Below are 24778 nucleotides of genomic sequence, written 5' to 3' on the forward strand. Positions count from 1 at the left end.
CTAATTATTGCTCATTCTTCAAATAATGTAATATGATAAACTGTCGATTGTTTCATATTGAAATACCGTATCCGGAAATTTGTACATAAATAGTTTACCTCAGGACACTTATTCGTGCGCCGCAGTACGTGAAACATGAGTTCGTGTAACATTTAATCAAATGACGAGTTATTCGTTGAACATTTCACCGTGGAGTATATTTGTACGTATGCTACAACATGTGGAGATGGCTTTACTAGGTTAGGTTAGGTTATGTTAGGGTTCATCTAATTCGAACAGTACTATTTGCAAACTATCGCCGCATTTTGTAAGATACGTACAAATGTATTCCACGGTGAAATGATCAACGAAGAACTCGTCATTAGATAAAATGTTATACGAACTCATGTTTCACGTACTGCGGCGCACGAATAAGTGTCCCACGATGAGCTGCATACGTACAACTTACATGTAACCTTGAAATACATGGTAATACGTTAACTGATTTGTACGAAATATACAATCAAAAACCGTCGTAGCTCGCAATTCAGTGTCTCGGCCTGTCTATAGTCGACCTTGGTCTATCAGAATTTTAAATATTTTTACTGTCTTTATTCGTTCAAGATATCATAGATAATACAACGTAGCAGTGGTGAAAAGTGGAGTGGGAGAGGCTATGGAAATCCGATACCAAACTTTGTCAGTCATACTTATTTGTTTGCATTGAACTAAAAATACAAATTGCAGATAGTATCGGTTAGTTAAAATCAATTAAACCCTGCCTAAAGCAAACCATAATAGATATTAGGTAAAAAATATTCTTCTTTGTAAATTATCTAAACATATTATGGCATTAAATCATAACTACACAATTTTAAATATTTTATAGATAGAAAAATATTTTATATCTTTTATTTATCTGCAATTTATATAATTAGTTCAATGACAATAAATAAGAATGGCTGACAAAGTATGCTTTATTTTTTTTGGATCTCCACAACCTACCTCTACTATTATGATTTAGTCTTGGGCAGGGTTTAATTAAATTTTAAAACTAACCAATTCAATTGTATTTTTAGTTCAATAAAAACAAATAAGTATCACTGAAAAGTTTGGTGGTCACTGTTTATGTTGAATCTCCGCAGCCAACCTCCACCCTTCGCCATTGCAACGTAGTGAGATTAGACTCTACATAAAAGGACGACATTTTGAGACTAATTATTAAAGGCAGCATTCTCTATACGGACGTTACTGCCAATATTTGTATCCATTAGTAGGTAATGGTACTATCAACCTAATTAACAACACCTCTTACTAATAAACAGTGTAACTGATATTGTAATAAACGCTAGGAGAAGAAAAATATTAAGTAAAATCTTTCATTTACGACACCGTACCTATAAATTACAATGTTTTACTTATGTACTATGTACTATATATTATTAGAGGTACTAACCCATAATTTGATTGATAAAAAACGAGAAATATAGGTATGTTTTTTTGATATAATATGTGTCGATAAAAAGAGTGTTTTTTACACAATGACTTATTCGTTATAATTTTTATATCACATGTGGTTATTGTAAAACATCGTAAAAAATAGGTTTTCCCACTTACATTTTGACTGTCGAATTAATATGATGAGAGTGTTGCCCTTGTTATAAAAACAAGAGCAGTACTTGAACATCCATTAGATTATATACATAAAGCAGATTCATCTCTTTCGGGAGTTGCCAACTATATTGTAGTACCTAACTAATATACTTCATGTAAATTAGCTACAATTTTTGAAAAACAAGAAAACAAAAATGGAATATGAGACTTCACAGAACGTAAGTTATTTTAAAAGACTTAAAAAGAGAAATCCTTATTAGTAATTTGCTTAACATAATAAGTCAATAGCTTGGATCAAATTAGACGATTAAAAATAACATGAATATTTGATCATTGAGTTTTACATTCTTATTTTTATCAGTTTTGTACTTTTCCATTTGATTAGTTTTTGCGACTTGGGTTTCATTTTTCGACGTTTTTACACATTAATTATAAAATAATAATTTAAACCAATAACAAGGTCTGAATATGATGTACACCACACTTTCGTTCCTTCAGTGAAAGGGCTTTCCGAAAATAGGGATGACCGTAGGGCATGACCTACAACCCCACGTTATAAATCCCTAAAAAGAACACCAAAATAACTAATAAATAAACAGAAAGACATCGCTAGAAGTTATCGATTGGAGATAGAGATGGAGAGAAGACGACCGACCAGAGTGGACAAGTATTTTTGAGACTAGTAAGATTCACCCTGAAATACCCAGAAAAAAGAAGAACAATTTACCAACAATATTTACGAAAGTATACGTATAAGTATACGTATTGTTTACGGTGAAGGTTATTTTAGTAGGTTTTGTTTTGATGGCTAGTAAGTTGTTCGACGCTTGCATTCTGACGGTGCTGCTTTACGGTAGCGAATCATGGCACCTTACGAAGGCTCAGAGCAACCGTATACTGAGCTTCGAAAACAGATGTTTGCGACGAATACTGGGTGTGCGGTCGTATGACTTTAAGAGCAACGAGGAGGTAAGAGAACGCACCAATCAGCCTCTCATCACGCTGAAAGTGAAGAGGCAAAGTTAGACCTGGCTCGGCCACGTGCTGCGGATGCCAGAAGAGAACTTCAACCTGGCTTGCCTGTTCTTCAAGCCGACCGAATTCCGGCGTCCTGGAAGGCCGCTAAATACAATCTACAGAGTGTATACGGCGGAGCTACGGGATGCTGGTTTGACCTGGAACGAAGCAAGAAGACTGGCGAGCGACAGTGACTTTTGGAGGCGCCGCGTGGTGTCCATATGCTCCAGTTAAGGGGCGGATATGGCAAAAGAAAAGAAAAAAGAAAGTTGTTAGCCAATCATCCAACCCATTTGGCCATTCGATGTTTTTAAAAAAGATGGCAAATAAACTTTTGCCGGAAAATCTAAAAAAAGAAGAAAAAAACCATTCTCAAATTCTTGAGAAAATAATTATTCTTGATTTCGAGAATTCTCAAATCTTGAGAAATGAAACAAGTCGTTATGAATTTATAAATACAATTTGAGACTAAGAATGGATGAAGGCGGCATGCATTTTGCCTATAGACTTCACCGCCCTGCAGCAGCAGCAGTAGTAGTATTGACGATGAAGATAACCTTCATTGTATTGTAAGATATTACCTCAAGAATAAACATAACGTTTCTATGTGGTAATGTATCACTAATTATGTCATAACTCATAACACTATCATAATATTACTTGAGTATAATATTATTATAGGTGTAATAAACATGATGTTCAATGGTTTGCGTTGAATGCATAATAATTTTGAATGATGGCAATAAAACGAAACAGACTCGCAATTTGAATACTTATACATGTAGCCTTGAACTGATGAACCATGATGAACCAGCTCAACATAAAATTGCGTAACCACTCTTGAGAAACGATGACCTCAGTCGTTTTTGACCCTAGCCACGTTAAACAGGACCCCTAGCCCGTTGAACCAGTTTTTCAGTGTCGAAACACGTCACGCCGAAATATTATATTATTAAATTTCATAAGGGTGAATGAATTTTGACATTCTTAAATTATTTTAATTTTTATCAATATTAAATTTCACCATGTTGATATTATGTTTCTTCAATCAATAATATATTCTGTAGATTTAATTTTTATTCGGAATTACAATTCGATTGTATTTTTAACCTCGCGTAGACGGGTGAAGTTAAAATTATTAGTTTCATTTATTATGATACGTAAACAGATGCTAAAACCATCCGTATATGTAGAGATTCTTCTTCTTACCGTGCCATCCCCTAGCGAAGGTCGGTCACAATCAGGGCGATCTCAGCCTTATCACCTGCTACCCGGAACAGTTCAGTGGACCTGCAGTCGTGCATTCGTTATTCAGCCACGACATGCGGAGTCGTCCTCTCCTACCATTACCGTTGATCTTTTCTTGGGTGACAAATTGGGGAATTCGGTACCTTTGTCCTATCATAATATTGTAACCGAGGTACTGTAGTATTCTGGTTTTGATACTGCGCAGAACTTCTCCATTCTTTCACATTCGCTTTAACTTCCAACACTTGTCACCCGGTCAGTCCAAGGAATTTTGAAAATGCGTCTCTACAGCCACTTCTCGAAAGTTTATCATCTCTTGGCTTGAACAACTCTTGGTTTAGTGCCCATACTTCCATACCATAGAAAAGAATTGAGAAAATATTATAACAGCGAACCATCAGACGTCTCAGACCTAGGTTAAGGTCTCGATTGCTAAGGAGGTATCTCATTTTGAGAGAGGCATCCTTGCGATCTCAATTTTAGTATTTATTTCCTGACACTGGCCCCATTTTTCATTGATCCATGTTCCTAGATATTTATAATGGGTCACACGTTCAATTGGTTCACTATTAATATCAATACTTGTGTGTGACTGACCGGGTGACAAATGTTGAAGTTCTCAATCGAATGGGGAAGGACCGAGAAGTTCTACATAGTATCAAAACCAGGAAACTACAGTCGAAAACAGTATGAAACTACCTCGGCCACATTATGAGAGGATAAAAGTGCAGCATTCCCAAACTTGTCATTCAAGGAAAGATCAATGGTAAGCATAGTAGAGGACGGCGCAGCATTTCGTGGCTTAATAACCTCGGTAATTGGTACAGCTTTACTGAACTGTTCAGGGTAGCAGACAACAAAGCTAAGATCGCCTTGATGGTGGCCGACCTCCGCTAGGGGATGGCACAATAAGAAGAAGTGTTGGTAAATGGTGTAGAGTTTATCAAACTATAATTCAGGATTCAGTCCAAATATATTATATTATGTGATGTTAGTGAGTATAATTCCAGCGCCTTTATTCCATTGTACTTACCGCGAGTGGAATGTCTCTAACTGGGATTATTGTGTTGTTATTAAATTAGTTACTATATCTAGGTATAGAGGAACCAAATAGGTAAAGCTGGCCGATTAATCAACATATAACAATGCTTACTGAAAAGAGCCCGCAGTGGACAAGTATACCTAATGGTAATTGCGAACCTTTTTAAGTATAGATGCAAAAAAAAAACAACATTGGCGATAATGGGTGACGTGCGAAAGTGAAGAAACTGGGAAAATATTAATTATATCGCATTTTATTTCGCTTCGTATGAGTGTTTTCTTCGGTTATATACGATTCATTCACTTGTCAACTGAATTTCCACGCGTGCCATAAGCTCGGTACCGCTGTGGTAGGACATCCGATTTTGATGTATTGGGTCAAGGGCTCGAATCCCACGTCGGGATAATTCACATGTTGTTTTTTTAATGTCAACTTAGATCCAGAACATGGAAATAATTGATCGAGTGGCTGGCTAACAATTACTTAATTATCATTAAACATCTTTCAAGAAACGTTTTCGGGAGGCGGCCAAGATCCATGCCGGATTATAATGGTAATGTTTAACTGATGAGAGAGAACAAAACAATATAAATTAATCGCAATTCAACAGTAATTATTCTATTACGACAAACTAAAAACGGAGTGACATGAAACCGGTACTGATCGTTATTATTTTTTTGGAATTAAGTGCTAACGCTATAAGGTCACGTATTTTTCCGACTAATACGCGGTGTCAATGAGAACTCTGTCTTTCTTGGTAATATTGACCTGTATGTCTTACTATCTTAGAATTTGGGAGCATTAGTTGATAGTTCTCCCAGGGTACAGAACTAAACTACCATTAGTATCGCTAATTGCGAGGGCAATAACTCTCTTCAACAAAATCACTTCGGATATTTGGATATCTATGGAAAGCCGTTGTTTGATAAATTCTTATGGTCTACTTAGCTCATTCCGTACTTTCATGTAGGTACAATATTCCACCTTTATAATTGTAATTTTCGTATTTTATAAGAATTATTATTTAGACTTTTTATAAGAAGTGTTTATTTACTTTGCATGACAGTTTGTGAACGTCTTGAATAATACGTAAATAAATAGATGAGGGTGTAATGTGTTTTATTGTAATTATTACTCGACATAATATTATGACGAGCCATCGAAGTGCAGCGTAAATTTTTTTTTTGAATTTTCATTATGTCATACTTATGTAAATATAAATATTTTGTTTTTATTTTATTTGTTCATAGCTCCGAATGGATTAATCTGAGTATATCAAAAAACTGTCTCTATTTTACATTGTTTTGCTTGCGATAAATAATATTTCATAGAATAGTTACGAGTGTAATAAAAAAACCACATTTCTAACAAATCTTTTCAAAAACTGTATAATTATGTTGAAAAAAAAGGATGGGCAGTGTTATTACGTCATACAATTCGTAAAACACATCGGCACACATGTGGAACCAGATAGTTGTTTTCCGTTTTAGATAATAACTTTAGGTTTGTGTCAACAAAGAGACACTTTCTCTCTTATTTGCCGTTTGACAATATTATTTATTGTATTAATTTTAGCTTACCACCGACGTGGGTCTACAAACACTACGTTGATTTTAAATGCAGATCGTTTGATGCAACGTTTGTAATAAATTGTAACTACCAATTTTGATTTGACTATGTTATAAAATAATATGTATATGTACATAGTGATACGTCTGTGGGACAAAACCCTGCGCTGGAGTATTTGTCTTATCTTATCTTATAGTATCAGGATGTGTAGAGTATGTCCAATGATTAAGAGTTGTCGCGGAAAACAGTTTTTATTTCAATATGTGTATATTTTACTAGGGAACATAACAATAATAAGAAAAGGGTTGCTTTCTAGACTAGGCTGTAAAAGAGTTTAAATCAGGAGTGAAGTCGATATGTGATAAACTTAAACACGTGTTAAAGAATTTTATTTTCAATAGTTACATCTGCATCAAAATATGCTTTAAAGTTTTTTTTTCTTTTATTTTGTTAACTGTCAATTCATGGCGGAACTGCATTGTATTGTTGTTTTTATTTAATAAACCGCATTTTTTTTTGAAGTACTTATTCCACTTTTAATGAATATATTAGGACCAATTAGTTGAAAATGTCCCTCTGAGGCAGATGCAACCGGTCCTATATTTTATTAAATAAAAACAACAATGCTTTAAAGTTTGTCACATAAACCCAACGCGCATTCAATATTGGTAATATTTGATGGTATTTTGAGCCGTTGTATTTTATAACCATTGCAAATATTGCATAAACCAAATCTGGCGTCAAAGACTTGGTTTATGACGACTGGTTTTGGATGCATATCTAATTATACTATTTTATGGATTTTAAAATACTCAAACTGTCTAAAAGATATATCAAAGCGTCCTCCGTAACAATCCAAATGATCCTGGTACATGAGAATCGTACTTTCTTACAATCAAACCCAGAAAAAAATCACTTCTTTTTCGTGTCTGTATAAAGTAATATTCTCATTTGAAAGAGTCATATTATGTTAATTCTACTAAACATATTGTAGAATAAATGAACATACTGTTTTAAAATAAATTATACTTACTTAACAAATTTAAACCGCGTAAACGACGTTTAATAATACATGACATTATTCTCATTGAAATTAAAGAGTCACTAAAATATATATCACTATATCATAATATTACCGAATTATTAAGCTATTTTATTTTTTGATTTACTTTGAAATTCGATAGCTAAACATAAAATTATTGTATAATATGTCGGGACTATTTATAATTGAAATATTACTCCGCGAGACATCTGTCCAGTCGTGTGTCAGATTCATCAGACGAGCGATGCCTTGCTAAAATATGGCATGACAATGATTCAGCGGCTGACATTTTCACGCGTCGGATAGCAATTTAAACGCAATATTACTAAATAATGACTTAAAAACTTTGTTCTTTCCTTTGAACAATAAAGAAATCTGAAGGATATTTATCCCAACATCAAAATAGTAATAGAAACTACAATACAAAATATAATATATCTTCTTCTTATTGTGCCATCCCCTAGCGGAGGTCGGCCACCATCAAGGCAATCTTATCTTTGTCGTCTGCTACCCGGAACAGTTCAGTGAAGCTGCACTCGTACCAATCACGGAGGTTCTTATGCCACGAAATGCGACGCCGTCCTTTCCTACCCTTACCGTTGATCTTTTCTTGGGTGACAAGTTTGGGGAATGCTGGACCTTTGTCCTCTCATAATCTAACCGAGATACTGTAGTATTTTGGTTTTGATACTGCGCAGAACTTCTCCATCCTTCCCCATTCGATTGAGAACTTCAATATTTGTCACCCGGTCAGTCCAAGGAATTTTGAGAATGCGTCTATACAGTCACTTCTCGAAAGCTTCAAGTCTCCGTGACATCTCATGGTTTAGCGTCCATACTTCCATACCACAGAAAAGAATTGAGAGAACATAACAACTTACCATACGCAATCTCAGACCTAGGTTAAGGTCTCGATTGCTAAGGAGGCGTCTCATTTTGAGAAAGGTGCTCCTTGCGATCTCAATTCTAGTTTTTATTTCCTGAGACTGGTCCCTAATTATGTCTAATGGAGTCTGGTATATAATATTTAGTTGGCAAAAAAACATTATCAAGAAATTTCGTTATATCTTGTACTTTTGCATCTCCGGATCTATCCGGTACAGCCTTAAATTAATTTCCTTTTATTGTGGGTCACAGCGTAGAAATATACGCCCTGCATCAGTTTCCAGGAATTTCCTAATGACGATGAAACACTTCCGTCGTGATTTTTCCATACCTGTTTATAATCTCGTGGTAAATTAATTATACTGCTCAAATTATGTGTTATGGTATTATGAAATATTTAAAGAAGTCGACATTTAAATTCTTACGATTTGAAAGCAAACATAATCATTTCACTATCACATTAAAATCTCGAATAATGCAATATTATTTACAATCATTTGACATTGATGAATAAACACAATCTGTTGTGAGCGCAAACTCTTCTATTGTCTTTATAAGATAATAAAAAAAGCTGTAATCTTACAATCAGTCACAGAACGACCCATTTCGATTGACCATTCTTCACGGTCTCGGGTCTTACTCCATTTTTCTCGCTAGAAAAATCCCACGCGTAAGAACTGTTGCACAACTTTTTCAATTTGAATATATTATCATTGTACCGGCGCTGTGTTGTGTATTTTTGATGGATTGATCATTGTCATCGGATGCTGTTTCTTATGAAATTATTATATATCCAAATTAAAGTCTCCTCAAGACTTTATCAATCATGCTATGTACTAAAGAATACAAGTCATAGTGTAATTTCAACTTTACAAATTATTTTTAGGAGATTCTGTTACGTTTGTAGTGTGGTCAATCTCAAATCTCAAATTAAATACAACTGTATCATAAATCAGGCTTATCCAACTTCAAGTAAAGTGTGATCTACCGTCTAGTGTCAAAACTATCAGTGATATACTACAAACTATACCATTATCATTATACAACTTGAACAAACGTAAACGTGGCTGAAGACACTGAGGCTTTTCAAATTAAACAATACTGTCTCTCACCATTATAATTAAATGTTATAATGTAATAAAATTTGATGTTTTGGTCATCTTTTGGGCACTCATTGTACACATCATCAAATTATTAAGTTAAGTGCCTACTGCGCGACGTTAAGAGCATACATAAGTGAAACGGCAAATAATTTTCAACAGTAGGTGGGACGAAATTTTTCACTCGTCGCCAATCGGAGACCGACAGTTGAGGTGTAAGCACGTCAATTTGTTTTGCGATAGCGTCGGAGGAATATATTCGTAAATCGTGTAAACATGACTAAAAAACGTTACCCATTTACTTGAAAAAGAAAACATGTCAATGGATATAGGTACTATTATTATTATTAATATAACAATAACATAACATTAAATGGACGCATGTTGAATTTTTATGACAAATTATATTTCGTTCGGCTCGCGTCATTTGCACAATCCGCGCATCGCCTAGTCACGATCTTTTTAGACCATGCCTCAACTGAAATATAACCTTAAGGGAAAACTACGTTTAAAGTGCGGGTATTCACAGTTCTCTTTGTTTGACTCCTGCGACAGGCCGTCAGTGATGCAATACAAATCAAGTGATAAGACTAGGTCATGTGGGATGCCTTATGGTTGGTTTGTAAACGACTATCACGAACGCTGGTTAACGAAATAAAAATGGGAATGGTAAATTCTTCCCCTTCAAAATCTTAATGATATTATATTATATCACGCTTCTTACATTTCTATGGGCATATGGTGCGATAGACGTGTTGGATATGCCGTCATTGATCACTTCTTCATCTTACAGTTCACTTTTTGATTCTGGTTTTAACACGGATTAGTTTTTCGCAGTTTAGGTTGAAAGCGTGTTACGCACCGTGTCAACTTTACTATCAACACGTCTTGTACGTCAAATAGTTTTAAATTTTCATGGGAAGCAGTGTTGTCATATTTTTATAATGGTAATTTTAATACAAAAATGTAAAAATTATAGTATTTTGAGAAAACCACAATATTTTTGTTTTGAATCTTTCAAAATAATTATAGTATAATTGGCTTATTTAGCTTATTTGGCTTAAAAATATATTTTAATATACTATTATAAATTTTTCGCAGAATCATTCGGTTGGCGACACTGGTGTGATGTTGAAAAGGTGTAGCTGCATGATATGTGCGCTAACACTTTCATTTCGAAAACTGACCATTTTTATACAAATTTAAGGCATGCAATGCACTCTAGCTCAGTTAGTTCATCTAGCTAGTGCTAGAGTCTAGATCAGGGTTGGCGAACCTTTTTACGTACGCGTGCCAAAATTTCCCAAATATTATATTTTGACTGTTTGACGTGCCGAGCAGTTCTTCAAGTAGTTCGAGCAGGAAAAAAATGAAAAAAGGTTAATAAATTATAAGTAATTGAGTTCTTGAGTATTGCTATAATACCTACTTAGTTTGGTTGTTTACGCACAAATTTAATTAAAATTTCTCGGATCAGATGAGGCGTCCTCTCCGCGATGCAGCTTCCCCCGCCGCCTGATGAGGTCACTGCTATAATATTATTATGTGTGATGCATAAAACCTAAGAACCGATCTATGCAATTTAAATTAATTATAATGCTTATTCTTGAAGAGTATCTGCCTGTTATTTTTTATGCAATGCGATCTATCATTTATGCATGAATTTCGTCGTTTCCGTTTGCGAATCGATTGATAAATATTATTGGTAAACATATTATTAAAAACCGACGAAAATACGTATTTTTAATATTATGCAATATAATAATTTAGGTTTTTGTAAAACTTTTTTTGTAAAAAAAATATTTCTAAAATTACACGTAGCTATTATTTTTTTCTTCAACATAAAACATTCGGGTGCCATGCAAAATCATCTCCGTGCCATAGGTTTGCCATCCTTGGTCTAGATCAGGGGTTCTTAACCTTTTTGCGGTAGCGGGTGCATTTGAGATTTAGGATAATAGTGGCGGGCGCACATCGGATTTATAAAAAAAAATGCTGTAATTTATTTTCAAATTGCTCTAAAAGCTTTTATGCAAAAATAATTTTACGTCACAAATATTTTCACCTATCACTTTTGTCATCCTTAGAAAATGTACAAGAGAATTTTTCGAAAAAATATTTATCCAAAACTGTATTTTAGCTTTGAAGGCTTTTATAGAACTAATCATTTCTGCTATATCTTTATGTTTTCCCTGAAGTTGATTTAAATTATTTAATTTTTCACAAATATCAGTCAAAAACACCATGTCCATCAGCCAATGATGGTTACCTATCTAAACGTTCGAATGTTTGACCTTTTGAAATGAAAATGTTTTAATCTCTTCCAGCAGATTAAACAATCGACTAAGTGTTTTACCCTGACTTAACCATCTTATATAATATATGTACGTAAAATAAGTTTAAGTAAAATAATTTCTCGCTTATTAAAAAATCCTTCAAACAGCGTATCGGCACCAGCGAGAAATGCTTTCTTAATTAATTCGCTGTGTAATTAAAACTCATTCGTAAAATAACAAAAATATGTTTAATTTTTTGCGATTTCAATAAATAATTTTATTAAAAAATAAATATTTTTTTTTCGTTATTTAATACTTTGCCGGGGGTGCACGAAAATGGCTCCGCGGGCGCACATGCGCCCACAGGCACGTGGTTAAGAACCCCTGGTCTAGATGAACTCTGGACTCTGTTTAGATTTTAGACAGAGTCCTGATTGTAGACAGGACTATTCGAAAATAACCACATTCATCGAATTGCGGCAAATGTGCTATTATTTTGCCGAAAACGAGAAGCGTGTTTAGTTTAAATCGCATGTTCATAAATACAACTGAAAACAACGTGACATGATGTCATACAAAGTGGTAAGTGGCGTGAAATATGTGCATTTCTCATCTTAAATTGTTACTTGTGATAGTTACGTAATGACATAAAATAACTTTGCTCCAGTTAAAATCAGTTTGCTTCCTTGGTGACAATGCAATGTGGTTGCAACTGACTACCTACTTATTATATTGCACGGAATTTAATGCCGGTCTATATTATTAAGAATAACTGTATTCACCAACATGTTCTTTAGTTAGTATTTTAATAATGTTCTTATGTGCCGTGTTTTGTGTCAAAAATCTGTTAAATACGAATTAGGTACATGTTTTAATTTATATTTTATTCTGTCTGTACTAGACTATATATATTTAGCGTATATCATGAGTTTATCTGAAAATATAATTTATATAGGTACCTGAGAGCTTACTAGCTTATGACATTAAAAAAAACACTTTTCGTAAACCGCAATTTAAGGTTTTCCATTACATACATAATATGAAACATCTCATGCATATACCCACCAGAAAAAATCATTAAAAAAAGAAAAGAAAAAAAACACCACACCCGATAGGACTTGAAGCTGTAACTGCTGGATTCGCGCCAGTGTGATTTGTCAATTAAGCTACGGGCATCCTACTAATTACGACGAATTTATCCAGTAGTTCTACATGAAATGCTTATCAAATTGTTGGCTATCGGTCTTTGTATATTAATTCAAGGTAAGTATCGACTGCAGTCAATGATGACACAATAATATTTAGCGGAGTGTTTTTGCGTACAAGTATGTGTGTGTATGGGACCGAAAAGAGTGGAGTGAGCTAGGGGAGGCATTCGTCTAGCAGTGGATCGATCCCAGGGGATGATGATGATATATATGTTGGAGTAGTTATGTTATAAGCCGCTTTCGCTTGTCATGCTTTCCGTAATATTTTATATTAAATTTATTTGAAGTAATCAATTTTATTCTTATAATTTAATAATTGTATGACTGGTTTGAACTGTTTTGAGGCCCCCTTTTAAATTTACTGGAGGGTGGATCGATCGCGTCATTTGCGTCAAAGAAAGTTCAGTTTCAGTTTCGCCGTACGCGCATCTTCGTGCAATATATAGCTGACTAAGATTAAAGTTACCCACGTATTGTTTATGTACCTAATGCAATATTTTCCATACATGAAGGAAACGCCCAGATAATAAATAGGTACAAAATAAATTCCAGATTCCAATAAGTAAAAAATGTATACTTTTAACCTGTCATTGTTTTTTATTGCAATCAATTAGGCGATCAATAACACTGAACAAAAAAAAATCATCTTTTAGTAATCCCTCGATTACATAATTGATTTTTTGTAGTGCCAATAGAAACATAATCGTGTCATTAGTTTGCAAATAATGTTTTTTTTATGTTCATCTTTTGATACGTCGTGACTGTATTGATAAGCTAATTAAAAAGAATCAAACTTTTGTTTTAAAATGATCCAATAGTTTTTTGTGCAATTCGTTAATATCAAAATTGTGTAGATATTCAATCTTATGCAATGGAGGAAAAAATTAGCTTGATTGATTAATGGTCATTAATATCACATAACTACTAATGGAAGATTAAACGTATATTTTTGTTAAACATATTGAATTCCAGAGGCGAAGGGTGGAGGTAGACTGTTAAGATTCGACATAAATAGTGTACACAAAATTTTGTCAGTCATTCATTGAATAACTACTATAAATTGCAGATAGTATTATTTAGTTTTTAAATTTCAATTAAACCCTGCGTAAACCAAGCCATAATAAAAAAAAGGTGAAAAAATATTTGTATATCTACAAAATTCTATACTAAATTAATCCAATCGGGCGTAGAAGAAGAGGCAGACCAAAGATTCGCTGATTGGATGGAGCTGCCAATGACTGCCGTGTTCTAGGGTACCAAATTGTAAAGCGGCCACACTGGATAGGGACAGGTGGAAGGAGCTGTTGGAGGAGGCCAAGACCCGCACCGGGTTGTCGCGCCCCTGATGATGATGATGATAAAATTCTAAAATTATGCGATTAAATAACACATAATTTTATAGATAAGAGAATACTTTTTAAGGTATACTTCTTTTGGGGCGCTTGGTAGAGAGTGAAATTGAGAGCTGCGTGCGCACACGTTACGAAAGTGCGAGACAGTATGAAGTTAGCTGCGAAGCAGTCAGCTGTATACGAACGCAAGTTTGATAGTAGAATTGATCCGTTGCCTAGGCAATGAATTTATTATTGTCGGCTATTTGCAATTCCTTACGTAAACAAACGATTAAACGTCAGAGTGACAGTTGTTACCTACTTTAAAAATAAAAACAACAAGAAACAATTTATTAATTTAGTAATATAAGTTAAAGTGTATAGAAATAAACCAACGGCGCTCCAATCTTGAGTGTGTAATTTAACAAGATAATTAAGAGCTAGTCGAAGAATCTAGGTTATCACAAGTTTTGTTTTGTTTCGCCAAATAAGTATAACTTCTAACGCGCACCGCGCACACACACCGATTTTTTTTATCTTGTATAGTTTTAGTTTAGGCAGGGCTATCTAAAAATAATATATATTTTCAATTCAACGAAAATAAATAAGTATGACTGAAAAAGTGTGCACTATTTTTGTCGTATCGCCGATAGCATAGTGCATAAACAATTAATTATGGTTTCGTTTAGACAGAGGTTAATTCATTTTTAATTACTAACCAATACCATCGGCAATTTGTATTACCAATTCAATAGAAACAAATAAGTATGACTGACAAAGTTTAGTGTGCACTATTTATGTCAGATCTTAATAGCCTACCTCCACCCTTGCCGCTGAGGTATTTGTAATAGATAGTATTATACTTCCAATTATTATGGTATTCCGATTTCATACACATTAATTTGTTATTTGGTAACTATACACTAAACGACACCAAATTTAATACCGCCCTTTCGACTATTGCATTCTGACGATATTGCTCTACGGTAACGAATCATGGCACGTTACGAATGCTCAGAGCAAGCGTATACTGGACCTCGGGAACAGATGTTTGTGACAGACTAGGTGTGCGATGACTTTCGGAGTAATGGACAGATAAGATAATGAAGCAAATAGCCTCGTTGCTACTGAGAGTGAAGAGGCAACGTTGGACGTGGCTCGGATGCGGATTCCTCAAGATAACTTCAACCTGGTTTGCCTGTTCATAAAACCAACCAAATTCCGGCATCCTCGAAGGCCGCTAGATACTATCTACCAGTGACGAAGGGTGAAGGTAGGCTTTAGAGATCCGACATAAATAGTGCACGCGAATGGTAACTCATGTCATGAGTCCCGGGTTCAAATCACGTGGCTGGACAATTCACATTTTTCTCCATTAAATCTTGGATACGAATGTCCTTACGGTGATATAGAGAACTACATACCCCCTTCACTTTCAGGTATAAAAATCTACGCCTTCGACCTCTGTTATAGTGCGTAACACTGCATACAACGCTCTAAAATTGTAGCCAAGATAATTATGATGGTTCTAGTATATTATGTATAGTACGGATAACTTAATTAGTTAAGTACATTGGTCGGAATCCCATTGGTGCAGATTCAAGTCTCCGTTCATACGAATATTTATTTCGTGTATTTTTGTGGTGTCCAAATTATGTATATTAAAACGTTTTTGAAGTATAGAAATGAAGTGACGATAAGTCGTTAAAATTGCAGTAAAAACAGGCAGGCAAAACTTCAAGGACCGATGAAAGAAACATTCTTTCCCCTTCACGTTAATGATTGTGTTGTTGCAAAAACTATTTTCAATATTTTACGTTACTTGGTGGTAGAGTTTGAATTAATAATGCGATGATTCAATTTATTTTTACGTACACTATTTACAAACGAGAGTAAACCATTTATTTCACTCATTGTTCTTGTCGCAATGAAATAATTAACAATTAACAAATTTTGAGTAGTAGGTATACATGGTATGCGAAAACATGGCGCAGGTATTTCGTAAGCTAATTAAATCAAGCGAGATTAAATTTAATTCACGACTGGGGCTTAGAATGAATCTTGGTCATAACGCCATAGTCGACATTAAACAGTCAACTAGCTCTAAACCCGGTCGCACATTGAAAATCATCTCGACTGGGATATGGGCATAAATCAAAACCGGGTACAATGTTTAAACTCTCTTCTATAGACAGGAATGTTGTGACTTTTTCTACCCAGTTGAACTACTACAATCAAGGAGAGTGATGCAGAATCATCTGGATTAACTAGACAATAAACGCAATTCAGAGTTGTTAAGGCTATAGTTCAGCTGAGGTATGATCTAAAACAGGGGCGGGCAAACTTTTTGGATGGAGGGCCAAATTCAAGAATTCAAAATGAGCGGCGGGCCGCAAGTAAAATATCATTTTTAGATATACACTATTTATTATCACGAAAAATAAACATTACCAAAAAAAAAATGAGAAGAATGAAACTGTTGTAAATTTTTTTTAAATTTAGGTGTTAATTTTGTAGTTGATATTCTCAAAACTGCTTGTAAATGGGCATCAGAGATATTTGATAGTAACGAATTTTAATTGAGGTTCATGATCGAAAATGTGTGTTCACATAATATGTGAACAAATATATTATATAGGTTGATCCAAAAAGAACGAACATTTTTCTTACATAATCTTTAAGTTGGTCGAATTTGTCTGAATTAAGGGCGTTGTAAAATTGGAGATTTCTTCACGACGCTGCAATTCTCTTAAATTAGTGTCACACTGCAGATCAATAATCTCAAGTTGTAGCTCTGTCGGTACACTATCAATATCTATTTAAAATGGATCGCGTACTATTGCTAAACAAATTTTAATCTATTGTCAATATTTAAAAAAAAATATATAAAAAAGTTATTCGTAATCAAAAGTACAATTAATGATGGCGGGCCGCAAAAAAATACCCGGTGGGCCACATGAGGCCCGCGGGCCGCAGTTTGCCCCCCCCTGATCTAAAAAGATCGTGACTAGGCGATGTGCGGATTGTGTAAATGACGCGAACCGAACGAAATATAATTTGTCATAAAAATTCAACATGCGTCCATTTAATGTTATGTTTATTGTTATAGTAGTAATAATAATAGTATATCCATTGACATGTTTTCTTTTTCAAGTACATGCGTAACGTTTTTTAGTCATCTTTACACGATTTAAGAATATATTCCTCCGACGACACACAAAACAAATTGACGTGCTTACACCTCTACTGTCGGTCTCCGATTGGCGACGAGTGAAAAATTTCGTCCCACTTACTGTTGAAAATTATTTGCCGTTTCACTTATGTATGCTCTTAACGTCGCGCAGTAGGCAATAAACTTAATAGTTTGATGATGTGTACAATGAGTGCCCAAAAGATGACCAAAACGTGTAATTTTATTACATTATAACATTTAGTTATGATGGTGAGAGACAGTATTGTTTAATTTGAAACGCCTCAGTGTCTTCAGCCACGTTTACGTTTGGTTAAGTTGTAAAATGATAATGGTGTAGTACAGGGTTTTCCAAACTTTTTCTGCAATGGAACACTTCGTAAACCTTGAAATAAACTTGAAAAAAAACTTGAGATAAACACACATCTTAAATATTCCCTAATAGTAAAAAAGTCGCCTGGTGTGCTATTTTCCTTCGGGGTTATTACCATTTTAAAATATAAATATGGTTGTGCGATGCAATTTTTGGTTATTGTATGTTGATACTCGACAACTCCATAATTCGATGTGTTAAAAATCGCTAAAAATACACTGAATTTTTATTGACCTCGAACACCATTTATAAAACGTCACTGTAGAACGCGAGACTGCTTTAACCTTAGTGAAAGGTAGGGGGTCCCGTCAAAGAACCTGGTCTGGGGGCCCGCTTCAGGATGCGGGGGCCATGATGTATACTGTAAGCGACGCAATCTAAGTTGCCATTATTGACCTATTAAAGATAGGCGCGTATCTTAGAGACTTACTTAGGGTTATGCATCGTGCTCTAGATCGCCCATTCCAGACTACCGAAGAAGACCCTTTTATGTGTGATGGGGCTTTTAGGAGTGGACTGTAATTTAAGGGTGATGCTGGATTGGTGGATTACGGATCTAGGGGAGGTTTACACATGATGCCAGACACTGACCTTTATGTCGACAGGGCTGACGCGCGCTGGAGCCGTTTCGGTGTTCACGCACTCACGTACTGGTAAATGGACGGTACACTTTTGACGGATGATATAGACGCGACGTTCACTCAAACTGTAACAGATTTAGTGCAACGAAGGTCCAACAGATACGTTTTGTATGAATTACTCTGTATAAAAAGAATATGTATATATGTGTATATTTACATACTAAAAAGATAGCGTCGGTACGACTTTTTTAGTAGAAAAAACATCTTCATATTATAATTTCACTAGACATGGGCTGCAGTATAATATCAAAATGTTGCATCGGCGCATGTGCAGATGTTGTTTTTTTTATTTGTTTCAGCTAGCCGCGTGACGTCACTGTCCCGGCATGGTCTCTCCTTTGAGCGTGTTCCAGTCGAGATGATTTTAAATTGTTTTTAAATTGATTCTTGATCTGGAGCATCTGGAGTGTTTTGCCAGTTTCCATATTCATTAAAATAAAAACAAAATACATTATGAATAAATTTATAAGTAAAAATGTTTCCTTGGAATATGTCGTGACCTTTCTACTTATAGTGTTGAATTTTAAACTATAATGGAAACAAATTGATGGCGCGACTCGATTGCCAAATATCCCATGCAACAACGCCTTAAGCTTTCGACAAATATTTTCTTTGCATACCTAGTCAGTCAAGTAAAAATAGCAACATGCTTATTTTGCTCTTTATTGTGTTCATTTTTTCGCACGGACCATTCACTGTTTGTGACGAAATTTTTGGGAAAAGACAATGGCCATTCAAAACTGGATCGACAGAAAAATACACAATATTCGCTTAGCAATGCATTTTCTAAGCAATTTAAACAACAATAGTTGAGTACTCGCATACTCTATTGCCTTAATTACTGGTACCCTAATGAAATTCGTGTGAACTATGCTTGTTATTAGGTTGCTAATTTTTTTTAATAATTATTAGATCTAAGTGGGGTGGGCAAAGGCTGACTATGGCCTCAATGATGTATACCGATGCCAATAGGTATACTTCTAAAAAAAATGTTGAGACGCCACTGTCCAAGAAAGTCAGCAAATCCTATCTCTAGCCTCCGCGTGGCGTCCCCCGGGCAATGCAGATAATGTGCTGTATAACGCAACATACTATCTGTAGCTAATAGAGAAGGGTGCAAGGCGAAACTCTGGCGCCTTAAAACGAGAGACCTTTGGCTACGGGAAGGATCACCCAGACAGAAAAACCACACACCAACCCGTCTGGACAGCGTGGTGTGTTATGTCCAAAACCTTCATATGAAAACAAAAACTTCTAGAACCCGGCCCTCATTCTCCGGAGGCCAACCTGATACTGATCACGGCAGCGATCAGCGAAGGAAGGCAGAGGGTGCTAAAAATCCCCGGAGACCCGGAAAAGGCTGCCAACAGATGACCATTGCTACATATAACGCAAGAACATTGTCCAGCGATGCCAAACTTGTAGAGTTTCAAGAAGAGCTCCGGAATATCCACTGGGATGTTGTCGGACTCAGCGAAGTAAGGCGTAAAGGTGAGAGTATTATTACTTTACAAAGCGGACATGTGCTGTACTCCAAAGGAACCGATGAAGGACGCACGAGCGGTGTTGGATTTGTTGTCAACAAAGCCTGGAGGGACCGCATAGTCGAGTTCAACTGCATTTCTGACAGGGTCGCAAGCGTGATACTTAAAATCAATGCTAGGTACCGCATTCAGATTTTGCAAGTATATGCTCCGACACAGAGTTATCCTGATGAAAAAGTGGAAGAGTTTTACGAGGAAATAACATCCTTGAAAAATAAAAGTAAATGCCACTTCAACATCATAATGGGAGATTTCAATGCACGTATTGGATCATACCAAAGAGATGACGTAGCGGTCGGACATTTCGGACATGGCTCAAGGGATGGTAGAGGGGACATGCTTGTGGAGTTTGCTGAAACCAACAATCTTCACATCATGAATTCCTTTTTTCAACATAAACCTACACGTAAATGGACGTGGAGAAGCCCGACAGGAAGGACCAGCGAAATCGATTACATCCTCACTGACAGAAAATATACATTTTTAAACTGTAAAGTGATCAATCAGTTTAACACCGGCAGTGATCACCGGATGGTGAGATGTAAGATAAGATTGAACGTCAAATCAGAAAGATCCAAACTGCAGAAGAAGTCAAATGCTCGCGTATACCTGCAGAACAATACTGAATTCCAAAATGAACTCAAAAATGCACTATCGGCTTTCTTAGATGAGAACGAAACCGTTTCCCTATCCAACGCGGAGGATATAACGAATATTATTCTACAATGTGCAGAAAAAATAGGCGTAAAAAACTCAGAAGTTACACTTTCCACCAAGCTTTCGAAGGCAACATTGAATCTTATGGAGCAGAGAAGGAAAACCAAGAGCGATAGACAGGCACAAAACGATATGGAGTTTTCATCACTTTGCAAAACCCTCCGAAGGAAGATAAGAGAAGACCTTCGTAAATTCAATGTAAACCTCATACAAGCAATTGTGAAAGCAGGCAGAAGTCTAAACAAAAACAAGCAATGCTTGTCGATAGGAAAACGTCAAATCACAGCACTAAAAGCAAAAGATGGTTCTATCGTCAGAAATTGGGAACACTTGTTAAGCCGAGTTGAAGAGTTCTACAGCGATCTCTACAGTGATGACACTGACAATACGACTATAGACTTAGATCTTCAGAGAAATGGAAATTCGGAAGACCATACTCCCGAAATTACATCCTGGGAAGTAACCCATGCTTTAAATTACATGAAAAGTGGGAAAGCCCCCGGGGAAGACGGTTTAACGATAGATATCCTCAAAAAAGCAGGAAAGGATGCAAATGAAGTACTTGCACAATTGTTCACAGCCTGCATATGCAAAGAGGATGTCCCAGAGGTATGGAAAAATGCCAGCATTGTCATTCTTCACAAAAAAGGTGACAGAGAAGACCTAGCAAATTATCGTCCAATAAGTCTACTCCCTATTCTCTACAAGACGTTCACAAAAATTCTCTCAAACCGTCTGCAAAATGTACTAGACGAGAACCAACCGAGAGAACAAGCCGGATTTAGAGGAGGATACAGCACTATGGACCATATCCAAGTCGTCAGAGAAATCATAGAGCGGTACCAGGAATACAAACTGCCACTATGCATGGGTTTTATAGACTATGAGAAGGCGTTTGATTCGATAAAGAAATGAGTACCTTGGTATCAAAGTGGGACAAACGCCACCTGCCACTAAATTCATATTTTAATTGATTATGGTAGTGCAAGTGATGCTCTTTTAAAAATATCCACCAAAAGTATCAAAAACGGTAGTTTTCATAGAGATTTTTGAGTTTAAACTTGGTATGTTGTATGAAAAACGGTCACTTTTCACACATGTTTGTGAGTCTCCTGTAAAATTTTGTAAATGGCTTATGTCCCACTTTGATACCAAGGTACTCAAATGTTCAATACTCGACGCACTCAGAAAACAAGGAATCCCTGGACGCTATATAAATATTTTCAATAATATATACAGTAGCGCAACAGCATCTGTAAATCTCCATAAACCATCGCGCAGATTTCCTATCAGCAAAGGAGTCCGACAAGGTGATACAATCTCACCTAAACTATTTACAGCTACCCTTGAAGACTTATTCAGGCAACTTGACTGGAATGACAAAGGGATCCCCATAAATGGAGAATACCTGAGTCATCTGCGCTTTGCCGATGACATAGTAATTTTCTCGCAAGACTCAGAAGACCTCCAAAGCAGAATGCAGGAACTCGCTGAAGTAAGCAACAAAGTAGGTTTGAAAATAAATGTAACAAAGACGAAAGTCATGTTCAACTGCTTTGCAGGCCAAAAAGAGATCCTCATCAATGGCACTCAGCTCGAACAGGTGAAAAGCTACATCTATCTGGGACAACAAGTATCTATAGATGGATGTATATTTGATGAAATTGTTCGCAGAGTAAAGCTAGGCTGGAGTGCTTTTGGCCGCCTGAATAATGTCTTCAAAAGTGACCTTCCACTGTGCCTAAAGCGCAAAGTGTTCAACCAGTGTGTGCTTCCCGTGATGACATATGCGTGTGAAACATGGGCCCTAAGTAAAAGAGAGATCCAGAAACTTAGAGTAGCACAACGTGGTATGGAGAGGTGCATGCTGGGCATAACGCGAAAGGACAAAAAGAGGAATGAGTGGATAAGGAAGCAGACAAGGGTTTGCGATGTAATAAAGTTTATTAAAAGCCTTAAATGGAGATGGGCTGGACACATAGCTCGAAGAAGAGACAATCGTTGGACAAATCTAGTCATCCAGTGGTATCCAAGAAGTACAAAACGTCCACAAGGTAGACCTAGAGGCCGCTGGATCGATGAAATGATAAAGTTCTGCGGAAGTACGTGGCAACGCAATGCACAGGACCGAGAGAAGTGGAAGCAACTTGAAGAGGCCTTCATCCAGCAGTGGATGGATTCAGGCTGATGATGATGAGATCTAAGTGCTAATTACATGCGGCCGTTAAGGGAGTCGTAAAAACTATTATGAAACTAGCACATATTATTTTTTTATTGCATAGTATAGCTTATTAATGAATGATAAAAATAATCAACCAAAGATGTCTAAGAAAACCTTCATAATATAACAGATAGAGCTTAAATATACGAAAGTAAAACTGAATAAAAAAAATATAAAACATGTTTTCAATAAATTTTTTTTACTGATATATCAGAAATAAATATATATTTGATCATTAAACTGGTAAGTACGATTATATATTACTAACGGTATCAGTCGATAATGAAGTACTCGTCACTCGAACATAATACTACACTAACAATAATATTATATTGTATGAGATATTTATAGAGTAGTCGATATCAAACCTTTCAATCAAGCAGTTCACACATAATCTTTCGTTTGAATAATCATTCCTCGGATACTGTGTTTGTCCGCAATAGATATTAAACTATCAAAATAATAACGTCACACTATAATGTAATATTAAAATTGACAATATGAAACAATAAACAAATATAAAACGCACACGATGGGGTGATAATGTTACAAAAGATGCCAACCAGATACTAAAAATCAGGAACTGGAAAAGACGTGCGGAGGACCGTTCCGGCTGGAGGACAGCGGTGGAGGAGGCCAGGGCTCGACTTGAGCTGTAGCGCCATCGAAGAAGAAGAAGAAACAAATATAAAAACAATTCAATGTTTATTAATAAAGTATGTATCCATACCAGTTTCGTCCGCCTCAGTGAGACATTTCCCACTGAGGCGGACGAAACCGGTCCTAATCTATTGATTAAAAGTGGAATAAGTACTACAAAAAAATTGCGTTTTATTAAATAAAAACAACAATACAATGCAGTTCCACCATGAATTGACAGTTAACAAAATAAAATTAATTAATAATCTACTCTATAATATAAAAATCCAGGTAAGCTAAGATCCACAACGTTTGTCGGCCCAACTCAAAAAGTACTTTAGCCTATTTTTTTGTATATCCCAGAGACTTTCGGTACAGGTGTGATTAGTGCGATGACAATCCATTCTATTCAAATTTGGAAAAATTGGGTCTCTATACAACGTTGCTATCGCTATCGATCTGAAACCTTCATTACACTCATGGGTCATGATCTACTTTTTTAGATAATGGAACATAAAAATTGTATTATAGACATTTTTATATGTATATAAGTTATGTATGTTCAATAAAAGAATATCACATTCTTACATCTTGTGAATTATTCGTTAAATAGTTTATTACATAGAAATGTGATCGCCCGTCACATATGCGAAACATTTGAAGCCGATTTAGTAGTTTATGAGTAAAAAGAGAGGTCATTACAATGATATGTAGGAAAGCAAAACTATATATTATACACTAACGTCCTTAACAGACATTGGACACGTTTTTTTAAAATCCTACAAATTTTAGCGACATTCAAAGAACTGTGTCAGATAACCACACCCAGGAAAGTAACACATTTCCGGAGATTAAAACAATGATAAGCAAATTTCGTACAGATTTAAGAAGACATAAATAAGAAAAATAGATTCTTCCGAATTAGAAATATTAATTTTACACGTCATAATCATTCATAATAATAATTATTATTTCATAGATAAAAATAATTATTATGTTATTATCACATAATGTAATAAAAAATCGTGCTGTTTTTCACACCTTCGATAGCTCAGTTGGTAGAGCGGTGGACTGTAGAGTATAAATTAATTAAAGCATACATTGTTATCCATAGGTCGCTGGTTCAAATCCGGCTCGAAGGA

The 24778-nt window shown here is 35.6% G+C and overlaps 1 non-coding gene across 1 annotated transcript; it reads left to right on the forward strand.

Moving 5' to 3' along the window:
- The first annotated feature begins 24676 nt into the window (after nucleotides 1-24676).
- TRNAY-GUA (transfer RNA tyrosine (anticodon GUA)) lies at nucleotides 24677-24778 on the forward strand. Its single transcript has 2 exons — nucleotides 24677-24713; nucleotides 24743-24778. It is a non-coding gene; the product is annotated as a tRNA-Tyr (tRNA).

Source organism: Rhyacophila brunnea, unplaced genomic scaffold (genome assembly GCF_057557595.1).
Source record: "Rhyacophila brunnea isolate RB1 unplaced genomic scaffold, BYU_Rbru_1.0 scaffold_12, whole genome shotgun sequence".
NCBI lineage: Eukaryota > Metazoa > Arthropoda > Insecta > Trichoptera > Rhyacophilidae > Rhyacophila > Rhyacophila brunnea.